Source organism: Ovis canadensis, chromosome 3, assembly GCF_042477335.2.
Source record: "Ovis canadensis isolate MfBH-ARS-UI-01 breed Bighorn chromosome 3, ARS-UI_OviCan_v2, whole genome shotgun sequence".
In the NCBI taxonomy this organism is placed as follows: domain Eukaryota; kingdom Metazoa; phylum Chordata; class Mammalia; order Artiodactyla; family Bovidae; genus Ovis; species Ovis canadensis.
In genome coordinates, this window is record NC_091247.1 from 138,119,187 (window position 1) to 138,140,319 (window position 21,133).

The following is a 21,133-nucleotide window of genomic DNA, read 5'->3' on the forward strand; positions in this document are numbered from 1 at the left end:
AGCCTCCAAGGCCCTGTGTCACCGGGCCCCTCATTGCCTCTCTAATATCATCCCTTCCCCTCTTCTCCTTGTTCCTTGGCCTCCAGGCTCCACACACTTGCCTGGCACACACCTGCCCCAGGGCCTTTGCATCAGCTATTCCCTCTGCTTGGAGTTCTGTTCCCCAACATAGTTGCGGGACTAACTTACATCCTCATCTCTAGGTCTTTATTCAAATACTGTATTCTCAGTGAGACCTCCTTGACTAAAATATTTAAAATTGCAGACTTCCCCTTCATCTTGATCCCTCTTTCTCTGATTTATTTTTTTCAGTAATAACTTCTACCTAATATATAATATAATTTACTTATCTAATAATGTATTGTTTATTATCTGTCTCACCCTGCTAAAATGTAAACTTGACATGGGTGGGTGTCTTTCTCTGTTTGGGTCACCAGTGTATCCCAAGAACCTAGACTAGTGCTCAGTAATAATAACTGCTTAATGAGTAAACACAAAAGATGAGATTTGGAGGGAAGGCAGGGGAAGCCATCCTAGGATGGGGTCCACTTATGTCTCATCACACTGCAGGCCATGAATGAGGACCAGAGCGGGAGCGGAGGGTCAAGGTGATGCCCACAAGTGCAAGAGTTGTGCTGGGCCATCACTAAAACTGGGGGGATTCTGTTGGCAAAGAGACTGGCCTGGATCTACCCCCTGAATCTGGGGGAAGACTTGACTTTATGTTGGAATATCATCACCTCAGTGACCAAGAAGCACTGTGGGATAATAATACCAAAGGGATGTGCCAGGCAAGAACGAAGTGATTGGAAATGATGCGTGGATGGGAATTGAGAGGTCTTCAAGGTGGGGGAGGGTGTATGTTATTGTGTATGTTCATGGAGGGAGGAAATTGAGTCGTCATCTCCAAGAGGACGTTGCATCTCCACTGAGGGCAGAAGCCAAAACCATGAGCTGCACCAAAAGTAAAAGGAATTGGAGTCAGACATCCAGGAAGACTTCCCAACAGTGCAACAAGCAGGAGAGGGAAGGCATGGAGACTGGTTCTCTGGAGAACCTGAGCAGGACCCAACTGGGTGATGCCTCAGCCAGGTGAACACTGAGGGTCCTGGGATGGCAGAGTGGGGACTTAGAGCCCTGGAAAGGGCTCCTGCCTCGGCTAGGACCCCTAACCCCTCCCTCTCACCTGCAAGGCTTCCGAGCTCCCAAGGCATGCAGTCATCTCAGCAGGGAGGGGTGGGGGAACTGAAGGTACTTGGTCCCCCCAGACCCACCAGTCCAGGTGTGTCCCTTTACCCCTCTCTCCCAAACCTCTGTGCTCAACTCAGCTTTGTGGTGGCTTTAGGGTACAAGCCAGGAGAAGGAGAAAATATCTTTGGAGGGTTCTACAAGCCAGTGGTTGCTGTGGTTAGAATGGAGAGAGGACCTGGGTGGCCTGGCAGTCCTGAGTATGTGGGAGGGAGACTTACTTGTCACTGTATAACTTTTGATGCCTTTTGAGTTCTCAACCATGTATATGTATTTCCTATTTGAAAAAAATAAGATAATTAAAATCAGACAGAAGCAATGACAACAATAATAACAAGAAGAATAGATCCAGGGAAGTGAGACTGCTACAGCACCGAGGGGCAGTAAGGGGTCATGTGTCCAGACTGCCAGTGTCAACTCCCTCTCTTGGTCTTTAATGGCCCAGTCTCCCCCTCGACCTCTCCGTGTTATGCACAGGGCTGTGTGTATGCTACCAGTCAACCTTCGGTGAGATAATTCTAAAGCTGCATGGTCTAAAATGTCATCTTTGTCCAGGGAGTCATCTCTTTATGCAGCTCTCCTCTCTTCCCCACCCCCTCACACACACACACACCCCTGGTCTGGAGTCTGATCGCTTATCCTTCCCTTCCTGCCTTCCTCTTCTCCAGCACCCTCGACCACAAAAGTAGCTCTCCCCTGAAATCTGGCCCTGCCCCAATGAGACACGTGACCTTGAGCAAGTCATTTAACCTTTGTGCGCCTCTGTTTCTTCATCTATAATTGAGGATCATGACCTTCCTCCCAGGGCTCTTCATGAATCCATTTGTACAACAAGCATATTTTCTGTGCCAGGTGCTGCACCCGGCACTGAGGATCACATGAGACAATGTATGTGGAGTTAGCGCAGAGACAGAGTTATTGCCATGGCTTCCTTCCTTGGATGGTTTTCTGGCCTGAGTGTTTTAACCCCCTTGACTAGCATGCCCTTGGAAGAATTCACTGTATACTCCCAACCTCTCAGCTTCCAGCACTGCTCCTGGGGTGAGGCTGACATCCTCCTCTGGATAAAGCATCAGCGGCTGCAAAAACAACCTCTTTCCCAGGCTTTTCCACTTGGAAGAGTTAGACACAACTTAGCAACTAAACAAGTCCTGAGGGCATCCCTTTGCCCACAAGAAGGAGTAATGCTGAAATTTATCTATGGCCTTTAGACTGGAGCGTCAAGAATCTCTCTCTTGTCCTGTAGGGGCCCTGTCACTGGGAGTAGGGGCTAGAAAGGGGGTACTGAGAATCTGCCCCTGTCCCAGCTCTGTTCATTTCTCTCCTCTACTGAGCCTCAGGCCTCTTCAGGAGCCAGACTCAGAGGCAGAGGCTGGGATTGGAAACTCCCTCACATTTGCCTTCCTCTGAGTATAACCTGGGCTGTGGAGAAACATGAAACCTTCTCAAAAGACAATCCCTACCTCAGCACATATAGGAGCTGGTTTCAGAGAGAGGAAAGAGAAGTTTCCAGAGCTCTCAGAAGGAGGTTGTCCCCACTCCCTGCTTGGCCACTGATGGTTGGGTACCCCTGGAAAGGAGGAGTGTTTACTTGTAGAAAGAATGTTCTGTTTCAGTCCTGGTCATGACAAAATCCCACCAAAGTGATGATGAAGGACCACAGGGATGGAGGGATCAAGTTGAGACATATGGGGGGACTTCATGATTGTCAGGAAACAGGTTGAAGGAGAGAAGCTGGGGTGGGTTAGCAGGAACCACTCAGATACAGTCAGTCCAGAGGCAGGAGGAAGGATGAGATGATCTGAGGGCTGCCAAGGATTCAGGGATTCCATGACATTGCAGAGCTGGCAGGGACGGGAGAGGAGGCCAGAGAGATGGGCGTTCATCCGTGTCTAGAGCACAAGCCCCGTGGATAGGAACCAGGCTCTCTGGAGCCCCCCAGCATGTCAGCACCAAGGCTTATACAGGCAGACCAGGGAATCTGACTGCAGTGGACAAGTCTTTCCCTGGCAGATGGTGCCAACTCCGCACTCAGGGAAGGACAGCTGCTTTAGAGTCTCAGCCGAAAACAGTGGTTCCAGACTGTGAGACCAGGCAGTACTTCTTCATGTTCAACCTCAAGCCCGCTGGTTTTGATCTTATGGCAACCAGTGAGGTTTGCCCATCCCCAGAAGACAAACTGAGCAGGGAAGGCTATGGGAGAGCTGGCCAAACTCTGGGCCTCACTTTCTCCCTCTGTAGAATGAGGGGGCGGCGCTAGACTATTTCTAAGGTTTTTTTCACCCCTGTGTATCTGTTCCTCTTCCATTCTCTCTACTTCCTCGATTTTCTCCCCTTTTAAGTCCCTGTCTACCACTTAACAGGGCTTCCCAGGTAGCTCAGTGGTAAAGAATCCACCTACCAATGCAGGAGACTTGAGTTCCATCCCTGGGTTGGGAAGATCCCTGGAGAAGGAATTGGCAACCCACTCCAGTATTCTTGCCTGGAAAATCCCATGGACAGAGGAGCCTGGTGGGCGACAGTCCATGGGGTCACTTAAGTCAGACACTGAGCAAAGAATAAACAAGTCCCACTTAATCCACTGCCTTCCCTATCTCAGTCTCTCCCCTCCCCAACCAACCCTTTCCCATTTTCCTCTTTACCCGTAAAGAGTGAGAGAGGTCACCCGAGCTGCCTTGCTCCGTCCCTGGAGCCCTGTGTGTTCTGGGTTCCCCTCCCCCACCGCTCCCCTGTCCTACTGCCCCCTTCCTCGACCTTAAGACGCCAGAGCCGGGAGACTGGAAGACCCCCTACAGCAGCCTCCGCCTTGCCCCTGCAGCGGCCCCACTGCGGGAGCCCGGGTCCCCAGCCCCCGCGCGTGGCCAGCCCGCCCCTCTCCCAGCAGCCGGTGCCGCTGCGCGCCCTCACCCCACGCTAATGCGATCTGGAGAGACCCGGGCGGGCGGCGGGCAGTCTGGCCGAGCGTCCCGGGCGGCGCTGATGGATGGTCCCCTGACAGTAATCGCGGAATGAGGACGCGCTGGCGACGCTCTCGCCCGCGGCCCCGCTGTTCGGTGAGCCCTTGAGTCCCTCCCTCCCCAGCGACGGCCTCCCAGGCGCTGTCCCCATCCCACTGGACTTTGGGGATGCCTGGCACCTCCCGGTGAAACCCGAAGCGGGGCTTTCCCTGCCCTGTCTCCTCCTCAAGGCACTGGTTTCTGTTCGGGGTTCATCCTTGGATCTACTGCTTCTGTGATTCAAGCTACCCATCTCCTTGAGCCTCAGTTTCCCCTTCTGTATAAGGGGAAATATGGTCCTTATAAGACTGGAAGGAAAGTGTTAGCAGCAAAGGAGGAAATGCTGTGGAAAATTATCACTTTTCCAGAAGTAGAAATCGATTTTTACTTTTTATTTCATGTTGCTCAGAATCATCTGGGCTAATGCAGGAAGCTGAATGAGAGTTGGGCGGATATTCACATGTAGACTGTATGTTCATACAAGAACACAGGTCACAGTGCTTAGGGCTGTCTAACAAGTGTATTTGAACGTAAAACACAATAGTATCAGTGTTGCTTCCATGTCTTAAGAAGCAGGTCAGCAGAGATATTCCTTCTGACGTGACCACCTCAAGGCCCACCTACCCATTCAAGCCCCAATCCTCTCCAGTCTTGGGATCCCCTTCAGTCAAAGGCTGGGCTGACTGAAGGCCATGAGGAGAAGATCCCATTTGGGGAAATGTTCCTGGGCCATCTTCCAACCCCTTGCCACTCCAGGTGACCTTGAGCTCTTAAGGCTCCTCTGCTCCCCCACCCCAGGGTATCCCCCTCAGGCAAGGGCCCTTTTGAGAGCTGGGGCCAAGGACCCAGAACCGATTACCATTCTGAGAGCACACCCAGACGCCTCCTCACTCCCTTTTAACCTTTCCCTCTCGTAGGAAGCCAAATTGAGTTAGTCTTGAGTTTTGATTTAATTCCCGAAATGGAGTCATAATCTGTTTAGTGTCCTTTTTCCCAAGTCCTGAGTACTGAAGTGTGTGTGGGGAGAGAGGGGGAGTTAATGAGAGAGCAGCTCTGTGGCTTGTGGAGAACCTCACACACTTAACCTCCAAACACCACTAAACAGCAGGAGACACCAGGGCTGAGCTGCCGAAGGCCACTTCTGGTATAATGGGGATCAAAATGAGGATGACTAATACTTGTTGGGCACCTGGGAGTGCCAGTACTGAGTCAGGCACTGCCCGTAAATTTCACACTTAAGTACCACAGTTATCTTCCAGGTAGGTACCATGAATCCCTGGAGAAGGAAATAGCAACCCACTCCAGCATTCCTGCCTGGAAAATCCCATGGACAGAGGATCCTGGCAGACCACAGTCCATAGGGTTGCAAAGAGTTGGACACAATTGAGGGACTGAGCATAGGTACCATGAATAGTCCCAGCTTACAGATGAAGAAACTGAGAGTGGTTAAGTAGCTTACTCCGCAGCATCCTATAGCCATTATGAAACAGCAGAGCCCAACTTTGAAACTATCAAAGACCACAAAGCCTGTGCTCTTAAGCCCATCCTGGGGTGACCCTGGGCTAGATACTCAACTGCTACAGGTACCAGTTCCCTTATTTGCATAATATAGATAATAAATGGAGGTAATACTATACTCCCTTCACAGAGATGTTGTGTTGATTAAATGAGGTAAGGTATTCACCGCATTCACAGGAAGCATTCGATTAAGTGCCATAAACTTTGGGGTGGGGTTGGGCAAGGGAAGAGAGACAATGCAATGTGATGCAATGGGGTGACTAATCATTATACATTGTCACTATTGATAACAATAGTTATCAGGTGTAATACTCCTGGGCACAGGCAACCCTACAAGGAAAAGATCGCTATGCCTGTTTTACAGATGAAGAAACTGAGTTTCAGATAAATTGAGTAAATTTCTTAAAAACCAATTGGTTAATAAATGGCAGAACTGAGCTTATATTCAAACACTGGGCCCTTGCACTCCAAAGCAGGCAGCTCCCAGCGCCCCAGGGTCACCAGAGACTGGCCTCTTCTGGGGGAGGTCAGGGCTAAGGCCAAGAAGCCCAAGTTACATCTTCTGCCACCTGGGACCTACCTGATTTTCTCAGATGAACAATGTTTCTTTAAAAGAACAGGAGGAAAGTAAAGAAGCAGCTGAGACAGTTTCTCCCTCCCTCAAAGCCACTGTGGGGCCTCCCTCCCCTTCCCTCTCCTTCTCTCTTCCCCAGTTTCCTCTGTGCTTAAGTTTGTGGCCATTAAATAGAAGAGGAGAAAGTTTGAGCCAGGCATGAAATATTTATCAGTTAATTACAATATGCAGATTCTGTTCCTGGGGGTGATTTGTCTTTTTGGAAATATAGGAAAAGATCCTGGAAACTTGTATCCTAATTGCTTGGCCTATTATTGTAGCAACCAGGTAGAAACTCCATTTACTATGTAACTACAGATTTTCCCCACTAGCTGCCTCTACCTCTGTCACTGGTGGTCTGGGGATCATATACTTTTCTGATGAGGGAGGAACCTTGGAGGGGTCCATTTGTCCATGCCCCTGTTTTCTCTTGGCGTGGCCCCTTTCTAAATCCCAATAGTTGTAAGAAATGAAAAGGATCAAAGTCTGAAATTCTGCGATCTCAAGTCAATCCTAAGTGACAGCCCCTTGCCAATCCCACCTGAAGCGATGTGGCTGCTGAGGGGCCCCCAAGTTGAGAAGAAGTTCTAGGCTGAGTACCCTTCCTGCTGTACTTCCCGTTACACACCGGAAAAGGGCAACATGGCAGCTTTCTAGCACCTCTCATGTCCCAGGGCCCGTACCTAATCCCTGGCTGCAAATTAGCATCACCTGAGGGGTTCTTAACAATCCAGAAGCCTGGGCACTACTCCAAATCAACCAAATTAGAATCTCAGGAAGTGGGACCCAGGCATCAGTATTTCTTAAAGCTCCCGAGGCAGTTCCAATGTGTGGCAAAAGATGTGGCCCTAGAGAGCTAACAGAAGAGAGTGGCTGCTGGTGTAGGGTGCTGCTTATCTGCACGACACCATCATTGTTATCCCTCCCTTTTAGATGCTGGAGGAGGCAATTCCTTCACTTTTATTGGAATCTGAAGAGCATCTTTTTCCCTCCTTACAAGAAGCTTGATATTAATAACCACCATTTATCAAGTTCCTGCTGAATGCTTGGATCCATGCAAATAAAATTTAATCTGATCCACACAACTGTTCCATAAGGTCAGTGGGTATGTCCATTTTGTGGATGTCTAAGACAGGTTAGGGAGTCTGCCTAAGGTCATACAACCAGCCAGTGACAGCTGGGACTTGAATCCAAAACCCACGCTTTTAGCTACTCAGTTTCTCAAAGCTGGAAGGGAAGTGCTTCCTAGCTGGTATCTAGGGAAGGTCCTAGGGAATGTATTGGGGAAAAGGGTAGAGAGGGGCTACACGTGGATGGGGCATGAAGGAAAGAGTGGTGGTGGGTGGAAGAGGCTGGACAGGGTCTGTGGGGAAGGGCTGAGGTACCTGAAGGAGGGTGTGGGAAGGAGCTGGCAGTCGGAGAACAGCAGGACCAGGACCGCAGAGCAGAGCCCACCATCAGGACCGGGTGGCTGGGACGGGGAGGGAACTTGTGTCAGAGGAGGGGTCTTTGTGAGGCCCGAAGCAGTGAGGAATGCCCGCCATGAATACTAAGGGCAAGAAGAAGAGAAAGGGCCAGAGGGGGCTGGGTGATGTTTAGCTGCTGGGGTGATTAATGGGGGTGAACGGAGGGTGAAACTCAAACCCTTCGAACAGAGATGGTGGGGAATGGTTGTCCAAGAACAACAGTGCACTGTTTCGTGGAGAAAGCCAATGTCCAGAGGAGGGGCCGCTGGGGAGGATGCCGGGCACAGTTGCTCCTTCCCTTTTTTCCCAAGGTCTCTTTATTTGCCATCAAACAGTAAATTAAAATATACTTGCCAGCTCCAGGGGACTCTCTGGATGGGATTCCTACCTGCCTCCTGGCTTGTGAGAGACCCAGGGACGCTGGGGTGGCCTGAAGGAAGAGCAGGTGAACTTTGGGGTGGTGGCTGAGATGCCTCCGTGGACCAGCTCCACTGGGGCAGGAAGCGGTGATGCGCTGGCTGGGCCACTGGCTTACCTGGGACCAGGCAGCATGGAGAGATGCATGGGGGCCGGGTCCCCAATGGTGGTGTTCTCACAGCAGCCCTTGTCTTGGGGAGGAAGAGAGGGCTTCTTTTCCCTGAGAAAGAGTCGGGGGAGGGAGGTGGGAGGGCCCTGCTACCAGATATTAAGCTGGGTTTGAGGAACAGAGGGACAAGTTATGGGAAGTGGGAAGTCTGAACCCCTCTCCTCGTTTCCTTACTTCTGTCTCTCTCTAGGTGCAGCTGGGGGAGCTGCCTTGCCCTCCCCATCGCATTTCCGCACTTCCGGAGGACAGGAGAGGCAGGAAGAGGGGATGAAGAGAACTGTCTCAGTGTAGAGGGAGGTGAGCTGCAGGCAGGGATTTAAAGGGAAATTATCTCTCTGGACAGTTTTCTCTCTAGGCCATTACAGATGTGAAGCAACTGATGGATCCTACTTCCCCAGCCCCAACCGTCCCAGGGTGTGGTGCCTCCTACAGGGGAGTGAGGTGGGGGAAAGGGAGGTCAGGAAAAGGAGCCCAGCGTGCCTTCAGGGGTCCCCAGAGGGCTGACAGAAGCCATCATCCTCTCAGGGCAGGGGAGGCAGACCACTCATCCCTGATCCCAAATCACTTGAACATTGCACCTGGGAGTCCTGTCGCCAAATCTTAGTTCCTGTCTCCACACAAGGTTGGCCAAGATGCTTTTCCTGTTGGAGTCTTGCGTCTAGTCCCCACTCTGTCTTTCTAAGAGCCAAGCCTACAAAGCACTTTGAAATCTGAAGTTCCTGGGAGGTGGTTTATTGAGTGCAAATACTCTATGCCGTGCACCATGAGGTGATCATTCCACATGGAGGCTGAGTTCAAGGGGCTGGCCTTAGTTTGCTTGTTCTGAGGGCAGGGGCTAACAGAGGCTGCCCTGTGCTTCACAGGGGAGAAGGAAATCAAGGAGCCCACTGGAGGGCAATGGTCAGCACCAACAGTCTTAATTATGAATTAATAATTTATAATTATTCCCCACTTGCAGATAAGCACAAGCCCATTGAAATGATTTCCCAGGGAGGAATACAGTTGGAGGGGATGGGAGGGGGACTTCAGTACAGCCATCACTTCCCTAGAGGCCCTTAAGTTCATTCCTTTGCTTCCCTAGCCAAACATGGAAGGCATTCATTAGCTTCCTTGGCCGGTTCCTCCCAACAACTATCCCCACCTCCCCCCCAAGCCACTAAACATAGTACCACACTGCCTCCAGCTCTTCCAAAGCCAGAGGGCCATCCATGCCAGAGAGACCTGAGAACTGGGATTCTGGACTTCTGGAGTCCCTCTGTTCCCTGCTGCCTGTTCTACTGTTTATATATGGGGTGTGGGAGGGGCTGATGTGGCTAGCCTCTGGCTCTCCTCCTTCTTCTTTCCATTCTCCTGCAGATTGCCTAGGAGCCCTCAGAGGGTGGCAGAAGACCTCTCCAACTCTATGCAGGAAGGGAAACAGGAAGCACCCCTTCTAGTGTGGATGCCCTTAGTTCCTGCTTCTAAATTAGAGAGCCTGATCCTGACCTCCTAAGAAGATATCTGCTGCTGCTGCTCTGGGGAAGTCTAAGTCACTTCTACATGGCATCAATTATGGTGAAAGTGTTAGTCGCTCAATTGAGTCCCGCTCTGTGTGACTTCATGGACTGTAGCCCACCAGGCTCCTCTGTCCATGGAATTCTCCAGGCAAGAATACTGGAGTGGGTTGCCATTCCCTTCTCCAGAGTATCTTCTCTACCCAGGGATCAACCCAGGTTTATCTGCATTGCAGGAGGCTTGTTTACCATCTGAGTCACCGGGAAGCCCAGCCATAGTGGTGGGGTCCAAACAGGGATAGGGAGGCATACCCAGCACCAGACCCAGCTCTCTGCTGCTCCTCTTCCCAACACCTACACCCCCAAATTCCCACTTTGGGGGATTAAAAAAAAAACTTAAAGGAACCTCAAAGAGCTGCTCGGAAACTCTCAGCTCCAGGGAATCCTCTCTCTCTCTCAGGGAATCTGAAAAGGAGAGATTGGTTCTTTTATGCATTCACTGCCTTACACCACGAAGGGGCCTTATCTTTTGGTCCTTGGGTGATCCTTGACCACCATCTCTGATGTGGAATCACCTTCACAGTACTGGAAGAAGGAATGAGAAGATGGTGGAGGTGCATTAGGAGATCTGGTATTAGCGTTTCCAATCCCAGTTCTAGAGTGTTCCCATCAGCTTCACCATGTACCTCAAATGTGCACGTCAGGCTAAATCTACAGGTTGAAGGGAGTTGGGACAACTGGAACTTAAAAGCACCCTTTTCCAAATCTGTGGTACAAGGGTGCCCTTGAAAAACTGCTACAGGCAAGGTGGACGGTCAGCCAAACACACTGGGTGGGCATCACACACCCACCTCAAGCTCTCTCCTTCCCTGATCCCAGTTTTGGTCTCAAGAGGAGGATTAGTTAGGTGTGATCCAAGTTATCCAGATAATTAACTGTGGAAGCACCAGTTTGTGTGTGTGCTGTGTGCGTTTTAATGCCACTCCTTTGGCCTCCAAAGAGGCCAAAAAAAAAATCTGTTCCTTAGCTCCTCCTACTTTCCATGCACCTCCTCTGCTTATACCCCAAATCCTAGTTCCGGAAAAAAATCCTAGAGGGGCAAACTTTCCTGATTTACCATTTTCCCCACCTGCAACCCTGTCCCCTCCCCCTCCCAAATTTTTTTTTTTCTCTCTTCGCTTCTTTAAAAAAAAAAAAACGAAGAAGAAGGAATTTTCAATAGTCCCACTTGTCAAGCGAAGACCATCTTTTAACCTTCAACAGCAGCGAAAGCCGTGTGAACTCTCGGTGAACCAAGATTGAAGTCATAAATCACGCGTACAAAGGCGGCTGCGGAGGCTGGCGCGGGCTGCTGCACCTTTAACGCTTTCTGGGGCTGACAGGCGGCGGCCCAGCTAAAGTTCACAGCGCCCGGGGAGGGCCCGCCCCCGCCTCCCCTCCTCCCGCCGGCCCCGGCCGGCCCCGGCCAGCCCCGGCCCGGCCCGCGCGCGGCCGCCCCAGCCCCGCCAGGGAGGCCCCTGAGTTGCTCCCGCAAGGGGAGAGGGAGGCGTTTTCCCTCCCGTCAGCCGGCTCCACGCCGGCCGGTGGATCTCCGTCCCCCGCGCCCCCCCCGCCCCCCGCCGCCAACTCAATCCACCCCCTTCCCTCCCTGCTTGCTTTATTTAAACAGGCAACTAGATCCACACGGACACGATAATTCAGCTGGTTTTGTCTTTGGCATTTTCTGCAGGACCCCAAGAGAAAGAACTTCCACTCCCGTTCTCCCTCCAGAAGTGGCATCCTTCATCTCTGTCTGTCCAAGCCAATTATACAGATCCTTGGAGTTCCAATAGGGTCTGAGTCATTGGAACCGAGAACACCTGGCTGAAACATGCCCTGTAATTAGAAAGGATTTTTTTTTCTTTACCGTTTCTTTCTTCTTTCTTTTTAAAAGAGGTCTGGAATGACCGCCCTTGACTAGGGTGGAGAAGCTGGGGTGAGGAAAGGGAAGACCATCACCAGGGCCCAGCTTGCGGCCCTTTGCAGACAGATCTCCCCAAGTCGGACTTGCGTCCTTTCCTCGGCCTCTCGGCTGCCTCGCTGCCTCCTCCTCCTCCGTTCGTTTGGTCCTTCCCCCACTGTCTTCTCCTCTTTTTAATTAAAGTTCAGTGACTCCACTTGCCTCTCCTCTCAGAAAGCCGAAACCAGACAGCCCAGCAACCGCGGGCCGAGCGGTCCCAGCACAACCACCGGCCCAGCCGGCTGGGCCTCCCCTGGCCCGCCTCCCTTCACCGGCGCCGATCTCTGAGACCCCGGTCCCTGGGCCATCCACCGTCCCGCAGGTGTGCAGCCGTCGGCCTGGGGGATCTGAATGCTGGGCCTGGGACAGGAGTATCCTCTTACTCTAGACCCTCATATTGCACCGGAAAGTTAAGAGGGTGGGTGGGTACACCCCGACTCAGGCATCCTGCTCCCCAAAACCCGTTGCTGACTAATCTGATATGACAAAAGCCCCGTGATGGATTTGGTATATGTTAATTCACAATGCCCTTTCCTCCAGAATTTAACTATAAGTTAATACACACCGGAAACCACGCGCAAACACGCTCGTTAATGGGCTTAGGTATTAGCGAGTCCTAACGATGCATACAAATGTGCTCTGCCTCTGTAGGCCCCTCAAGATTTATGGGCCTTGAGCTCTCTGAAGCTGTAAACAAGGAGGAAAAAAAGAGAAAGAGAGAGAGACTGGGGGTGGGGTGGGGGGGGCGGGTGGAGAGACAGAGGCCTGACTCACCCCTCCAGATTCTGGGAGAGAAGTGATCTTTGCAAGTGGATTCTTACCTGTTTCCTTTCCTTGCAAGCTTGCTGTGTGGGTTTTGAAACTGGTCTGGGGGTGGTGTTTGCGGCTGAATGCTGGTGTGCGTGGGCAATGTTTTGTTTGTGTGCTAGGGTAAGAGCATGCCAGCCTACTGTGAATTGCTTTTCCAGGGCCTGACTATAAACAGGCATTTGTGGATGTATACGTGTGTGTGCACCATGCTAGGGGTGTGTGTGTGTGTGTGCGTGTGTGTACATGTACACGTGTGACAGGCCTCCCTCTGGGCCAGGCTGCTGCTCCCCCAACCCCCAAACCCAGTGAACAAATCTCTAACAACAATCATAATAACGATAAATAATAACAATAAAAACAGTAGTTAACAGTCCCTCCCTAGCAGGATAACAATAAAATGCAAGAGGAGATATTTTGAGGAGGGGACAGGAGAAGGAGTCATGATCACAGCAACCCAGGGAGAAAGAAAGGAAGGAAGTTAGCTTCTTCCTATGCCCTTGTGGGGCTGGGTTTGGGAACCCCTTCCCCAGACAAGGTCCTCCCGCCAGAGGAGGAGAAGGCGAGCCTGCAGGCCGCTCTCTGTTTCTCTTTCTCCGCTTTTGCTTTGTCTGATCGGGGAGGAACCCCACGTAAGAGGAGGGTTAGTAGCTCTGGGGATTCTTTGGAACCCCTGTTTTAAAGAGGAATTAAAGCATATAGGGTCAGGCCCTACAGGAGCAGAAAGGAAAGAGGCGATGATCACAGCCAGGGTCCAGGCCCAGCGAGTGAGCTGCCGAGGTGCCCGAGCTGGAGTTGTCCGAGAGGACCAGCCGCGGGCAGAGATCTACGCTGAAAAACATCTGTGGCCTTGTCGGAGAGAAGGGAGAGCTCGAGGCAAGACCAGGGAAGTTGCCTTCCTGGGGTCTTAAAAAAAAGAGAGTGAGAGAGGGGGACAGTGAAAAAGAAAGGAGGGTTTGAGGCACGCAGAATTTTCCTTCGCGGGCTTGGAGCGGAGAGGATTTCCATAAAGGAAGAGAAGCGCAGGATCCCGGATACGTCCACGTCCGCCTCATTCTATGCAGGTACAATTTTCTGGTCATCTTATGAATTTATGTATTGGGGGGAGGATGGAATTAGAGGGGTAGAGATGCGACCTACGCTCTCTCGGGGGAGGAAGCCGTCCCACAGTTTCGGGTCTAACGAAATCCCCCTTTAAAAATAATCGTATGCAAAAAAAAAAAAAAGAAAAGAGAAAGAAAATCAAAAAAGGAATACAAAAACAAATTAGCCAACTTTAAAAAGAGAAATAAGATAAAATGTTCATAACAAGTGATCTTTAAAAAATGATCATAACAAGAAATGATCATAACAAGAAAACTTTAAAAAAATTTTAAGTCACAAACCTTAGAAGGGGTTTGGATTCTTTTTTTAACAGCCGGTGACCCATCTGGTCGGAAAAGAGACGGAGAAACACTTTTCACTGAGTCACTTCTTTAAAGCCAGTGTAGACACACAGATTCGAAAGAGACCCTCGGGCGTCCTAGCATTTGAGAACCGTGCGGAGTGGAGGACATTGCCATAACCAACCGGGCAAAATAACAATAAGAGGAAAGAACTGCGGTCGGTGGAAGCACTGAGCGCGGAGCGCGCAGAGGGCCCAGGTTTGGGCTCCAGGCAGCCGCCCGCCGAGGCAGCTGCTCCGGGCGACGGGGCGCGGTGCGGGCCGGCACCGGCAGGCGACCCCGCTGGGTCTCAGCCTCCCCGGGTCGGCCTGCAGCCCTCTTCTCCCAGCCTCCGCGGCTCTCCTGGCTCTCTCGGCTTGGCTGCCCGGTCGGTCTGGGGGTTTCCTTGGTGCGAGGATTTGGGGCCTAAGACTGGGGACAGTGACTCAAGCCAGACTCTGCTTCATTTTTTCTCCCCCAGGCCTCTCCACTTGCCCAAGCTCTCAGCCACCGGTCGGCTGACTTAGAAGGGGCTTCTGGGCTGCTCCCACCAACTCCTGCCTGATTTCCCAAAGTCCAGCGACCTCCAGTCCTCTTTAGGGGGGAAACAGCACCACCCAAACACCTCTGCACTGTGTTCTCAGCAGGAAACTTACGAAGAAGAAGAAGAAAGGCGGCTTAGAGTCCTGTTTACATCTCGGTCTACACATCCCTTGGCGGCTGGAGAGTTTATTTATACCTCCCACTATAACTCTCTCTGTTTGGAGGCACTGGTGGCTCTATTGACAGACTGATGTCTAGAAAATATTGCTCTATCTCGAACCATACCTAAATGTGCTGTGGTTGTGTTTACAGATTTATGCTTGAGGAAAATATAATTATTTCCATTGTATTTGTGCATATACAATAGTTGTAAGAGCAGATTTATATATAGGAAAATATACGACTCTCTTCTAGCCATCCAGCTTTATGGACATTTGATATCCTGACAGATTTACAGCTCTGAGCAGCTATATAGATAAATGTATATCGTTGGAATTATGTATCAGGAGATATATACTTATTGATTGTGATATAGAGTAGTTAGAGCACTCACTTAGAGCCATATATGGCTCTGGAGATATTTCTATATTATTATCACTATATATAGGCATATCTATTTATAACTACATAGTTATAAAAATAGACATAAGTAATTATAGTCCTATATGTACATGCTGCTATCTCACGAGAGTTATAGACACTTGTGAATATAACTCTATAGAGATATCTATATGTATATAAGGGTGTAATTATCTCATGATGTGTGTGTATTTGCGCTTAGGTCAGTCTATCTCTGTTCAGGCATATTTATACGCAGGGGCTGGGAGAGACTTGTTCAGGAAATGTTTTCAGAGGGCCAACAGAGCAGCTGTATCTGGCCAACTAGGAAACCAGCTAGCAGAGTTCTGTTCTTATGGAGGGATGGAGTTACAGGAGGGTAAACAGAGCATGGGAAGTCTCCGGGAAAGGAGGCAAAAGGAGGGACACTGGGGCTCAGCAGGGATAGTCAGGGAGGAAAGAGGTAAACAGCGAGCACCCACTGAGAGTGGGACCAGTTTTGTGATGGGCTGGCATAGGTGGCACGGAAGGGGAGGCAGTGAACTGTCCTGCCACCCAGATGGAGGTAGGATGCCCTACCATCACCACTGATGGAGTCAGGGAACAGACCTTGAAGGGCCTTAGGTTTGGCTTTTGATGAACCAAAGAGTGGCTACCATTCAGCCCCTCTCACACGCCTGGTGCCTTCTCTTGAACCCTAATTTTGGGGTCTCTAAGGAGTAGGCTTTAGAGATGAAGACATTTAGGAGGGATGGAGCAGGAAGTGGGCACACTTTTGCCCCTGCTGCTCTCTGGTAATACTGCCAGGAAACCAAGGTAATGGGACCCCATACAGCTTGCTTTAGCCTGGGCCTCCTTGCTCCTGAGGAGTCTGGTGGATGGAGGGGTGAATTTTTCAGTATTGGGCCTATTCTGATAGGAGTTTGGGGAGGTCCTCCCCACCCTCCTTCTCTGAGGCCTGGGCTTTTGGGCCTAACTCTCCTCCTTTGGGGCCTTTCTGATTTGTTGGTCCCCAAATTGGGATTCTTAGGGGCCCCTTTAGCTCCCTAATAGCCCTGCCTTGAGCCTTTATGAGGAGAATTTGACCTTAATGAGGAGGGAACATGGAACTGAACCCCTGTCCCTCACTTCTTTTCATCCACACAGCTCTCCAAGCAGCCCCTTCCGGATGCCACTGAGCCCAGGCTCCACAGTTCTTCTGCACCAACCATCCCCTGGGAAAAAAGATACTGTCAACCTCATTTCATTATTTTTTGAAAACCTGGGAGTTGCAGGCATGTTTGCTGAATGGTTTGCATGAAGGAGTTTCCTGGCTCTTAGTTTCAGCGGCCAGCAGGGCTTCCAAGATCTTTAGGATGCTGGAAGGGAGTGGAGATCCCTCAGCTGGAGTTAAAAGCCAAGCACCAGCCTCCACACACCCCTGCCCACTAGATTGGAGCTTCAGAGCATGGACTCTCTCTGACGCCTGGCACAGAGGGGTTGCCCAATAGGTACTTGTAGTAAACTGAATGGCAACCAATTCAAAGGCTTTTGGCAGAGGGAGTCTCACGTTTCCCAGCCACTGGCCACCACAGGCTAGGGCATCTGGGTGCATGGACTGGAGCCTGGCTGGGGGATCACATGGCCGCTGGCCACAGTGAGCTCCGCTGGGGCCAGTGGTTAGTGCCAGGGCAAGAGAGTAGCTCCAGCCCTAAGATGGGAGGTTAAGGACTGGAGTGAGGCACCTGGAGCCAGGAAATAGGGGAGGGGGCAAGTCAGGCTCTGCCCTCTGCCCTCAGTCTCCTGATTTTCCAGAATCCCAAATATATATTAAAACTAAACCAGAGTCAAGACCTGGGCTGGGCTAGAGCTGCCAGTGGGCCTGAGAGGTCCAATGAGGAACACCACCTGATCTATTAGGAAATATACAAATGAAATAAACATAAATCAGCTGGAGGCAGTTAGCATGGCTGAGGAAATGCCGGGATGCCTCAGCCCTGCTCTGTGGAGCTACCAAACTGATCAGAATTAATGTTTAAAAAAATCTGAAGTGGGGCTTCCTGGGTGGCTCAGTGGAAAAGAATCCACCTGCAAATGCAGGAGACGAGACATGGGTTCAATCCCTAGTCTGGGAAGATTCCACATGCCACAGAGCAACTAAGCCCGTGCCCCACAAACGATCGAGCCTGTGCTCTAGAGCCCGGAAGCCTCAATTACTGAGCCCAGGTGCCACAGCTACTGAAGCCCCCACGCCCTAGAGGCTGTGCTCTGCAACAAGAGAAGCCACCACAATGAGAAGCCTGTCTATCACAACTAGAGTGTAGCCCCCACTTGCTACAACCAGAGAAAAGCCTGTGCAACAGCAAAGACCCAGCACAGCCAAAAATAAAAATAAAGTTATTAAAAAATGTTTTTAACTTTAAAAAGGTTCAGATTTTCTGCTGCAGTAACATTTAGGTTGTTTCATATAGTTATTTCTTAATTGTCATAATCCCCCTGCTTCCTTCTGGGAGTTGGGGGCAGGCAGTCACTGGCATGAGGAGAAGGCGATGGCACCCCACTCCAGTACTCTTGCCTGGAAAATCCCATGGACTGAGGAGCCTGGTAGGCTGCAGTCCATGGGGTCGCGAAGAGTTGGACACGACTGAGTGACTTCACTTTCACTTTTCACTTTCATGTATTGGAGAAGGAAATGGCAACCCACTCCATTGTTCTTGCCTGGAGAATCCCAGGGACAGGGGAGCCTGGTGGGCTGCCGTCTATGGGGTCACACAGAGTCGGACATGACTGAAGCGACTTAGCTTAGTAGCAGTCACTGGCATCAGGTGAGAGAGTCAGGTTCGGAGATCCCCATCTAGTGAGGATCCAGGTCTGCAGGATCGCATCAAGGCTTGAAGCAGGGATGCCCCTGCTTTGGTTTCTATTTCCTCTAAGAACCCTTAGAGGCAGTCTGCCTGGGGTCTGGATAAGGGACTGAAGTCTGGAGAGTGGGCTAAGTTAAACCTGGAATCTCATTTCTAGTCCCCCAGTTTTTGACAGTTTCCGCTGCAGACAATCTGTACCCCCACCTTGCAACACCTAATGCCCACCAATGGATTGTGGCTACTTTCTTTACGGAAATGCAGAGAGAGAGTTGAGGGGCTGACATTTACATATGTTTGCCTAAGCTGGACTCTGGGCAGGTGTCTCTAGGCTCAGGCCAGGAGGTGGGGACGGTTTGCTATAAACCTCAGAACCTGCAGGGTTCAAATAACAACTGTCTTTGGCCAAAAGGCAGGAAATGAAGAGACCCAGGCAGTCAACTGTACATTGTTGAGCCTGGAGAGGTTGGGTCCCTTTACCTGGGCTGGAATGACTGTTAGCTGTTTCTGGGTCCCAGAGCCCCTTGAGAAGCTGATAAAAAACAATCTGCTCTGTCCCCAGGAAATACACAGTGTGGACGGTCGCCAGGATGATAGGGAGCTGGGAAGACCAGGATCTCTGGGTTGGGTGTCCCTAATTGATATATTTATTTACCCTTTCTTTCTGTGACCCATCCCCAGTTGTCTGCTTGTTGTCCTCTCTGAGTCCCCTTGCTTGGGAGTCAGAAAGTTCCTCTCAAGGTACAAGCCCTGCCTTTCTTGGCACATACCTTTTCCTGCTTTCCAGCCCGATCACAGGCACCAGGCTGAGGCCTTGCACGTTTCTGCAAGCTCCTTATCTGCTCTCCTGCAGAAACCAGGCAACTGGCTGTTAACTGAAGCCTGGTCTCCTCTGCCCAATTACTCCAGTAATTCCTGAGGGTGGGGAAGTCTGGGGGCATCTTGGCAGAGTGGAGGCCTGGCTATAAGGGGACCAATTCCCATCTCTAGTGGAAACTTGGATGCAAGGAGCAAGTTGCAATTGCTATAATAATAGTCATAATAATAACAATAATAATTTATTTAGCATATCATTAGATGTGTATTTACTGTCTTCCCTCTGCTTTTTTACAAGTGTCTCTTAAGGAATTCTCACAACACCCAGGGGAGACAATAATAAGCTAATTACCACCCTTCAGCTCCCTCTCCTCCTCCCATCCACAAAGTCACCCTCTCTGAGATGGAGTGTTTACCGAACCCCTCCCCCAGTGATTTACACCTGCTTAACAGTCTCTCCAGTCCCAATTCTTCTCTCCTGTTCCCAGCCTTTTCCATTCCTGTTCGGGAAGTTTCTCAATAACGAGGAGAAGAGTTGTAAGTATTAATATTGTCTTCCTGACATCACAGTGATATTTAGGATAATGTGGGAGGAATCCAGTTCTTACTTCTCTGATTGCCCTTTTAAGGGGCAGAAACTGCCTTCACAGTTTCTAGGCAGATCAGGGTAAAGAGAGAACATGTGCTGCCATGATGCCAAAACATCTGAATCAGTATAGGAGGATGTCCAGTCCTGCAAACATAGCAACATCAGGGGCCTTCAGACCTGTTCAGACCAGATCTCGGAGGTGCCAGGCCCCACATGCCTATTGGCTTTTTTGGCAATAGAAGCCACAGGGGCTTCCCTGGTGGCTCAGATGGTAAAGAATCTGCCTTCAATGCAGGAGACCTGGGTTCGATCCCTGGGTTGGGAAGATCCCCTGGAAAAAAGAATGGCAACCCATTCTAGTATTCTTGCCTGGAGAACTCCATGGACAGAAGAGACTGACAGACTACAATCCATGGGTTGCAAAGAGTCAAATACGACTGAGTGACTAACAATTGTTTTTTTCATCTTTTCACAGATTATAATTAAAACACAAACCAGACACATGTTTTTGGATGACAGCTTCTAAAAGGCCCCCAGGAATCCCAGTAATGTGCAGAGCACACTCCTAGTTACTCAGTGCTCAGCCCCAACCCTGGGTGGAGAACTGACACTGCTGTCGTGGTAGTCTTGGTCAGAGACAAAGCTGCTCGGCCAGTCATCGAGATCCTGGGTGTTGCTGCTTAGACAGCCGGAACGCTGAGGGCAGCCCTCCACCTCTCTCTCCACCCAAGTACACAAATGCTCCTGGAAAGAAGCCAGTCCAGGGTGGAGGGTGCAAGACTCAGATAAAGTCAGTATCAAGGCAAACTGGAAAAGTTAGAATTGCATTTACTTTTTGCCTCTTTAAACCCTAGGTGACACAGTGGCCCTTCTCAACAGGTCCCCTAGCTCACTGGGTGTCTTTTCTTCTTTCTCTGGTCCTCGTGTCTTTCTGCTGCCCATACTTTCCACTGTATGCCTCTGGCCTTTCTATATCCCCAGTCCTATCAAAGCTTACTTATCCTGAGTCCCAGCTCAGTATCCACGGGGTAAAAGCCAGATTGCCAGATTAGGAAACCTTAACCAATGTGTGCACATGTACCTCCTCCCAGGAAATTGTGTGCTTCTAGGTAGGGGTCTGCAGGAGCCATTGCCCAGGTGGAAAGAAGTAGCTGTGATGATGGAATTTCAGATCCATGGCAGGTGGCATCGTACAGATTTGTGTGAGGGTGGTGTACGATTTTTCTTAAAACCATATCATGAAAACAGCCACCCATCCTGTCTCTGGGGAAGACCATCTTTGCTCTAAACCTAAGGTTTCCAGGCTGCTTAGAAGAGTCCAGAATGCATTCTTCCTCTTTTATCACCCATTTTTGAGAGGTCAGACTAAGTTGGGGAAAGACTGGATTCCATGCAGTGAGAAGATTATGCATGAATTATCAGGGTCGGGGCTTCTGATTTGTTCCGAATATGGTAATTATTCATTCCATGACTCAGTCCCAATTCATGGGTAGTGTCCTGAAGCCCTCTCAATACTCATAACTATAATAGTTTCCATTTATAGAGGATTACTATATGCCAGGTGCTTTATACTGAATTTGATGAGGAAATGTAGTCTCAGAAAGGTTAAGTCACCTGCCCAAGGTTGCTTAGCCAGG

General features: G+C 50.4%; 2 long non-coding RNA genes across 2 annotated transcripts in view; one reads left to right on the forward strand and one right to left on the reverse strand.

Moving 5' to 3' along the window:
* LOC138435720 (uncharacterized) overlaps positions 1-21,133 on the reverse strand; it is a 32,216-nt gene that overhangs the window by 1,070 nt on the left and 10,013 nt on the right. Inside the window, exons 3-4 of the long non-coding RNA XR_011255204.1 lie at positions 3,650-3,756; positions 1,470-1,525 (exon numbers count right to left, since the gene is read on the reverse strand). This is a non-coding gene — a long non-coding RNA (uncharacterized lncRNA). The remainder of the gene's footprint in view (positions 1-1,469; positions 1,526-3,649; positions 3,757-21,133) is intronic.
* Positions 12,087-15,110, forward strand: LOC138435721 (uncharacterized). Its single transcript, XR_011255205.1, has 2 exons — positions 12,087-13,790; positions 14,632-15,110. It is a non-coding gene; the product is annotated as an uncharacterized lncRNA (long non-coding RNA).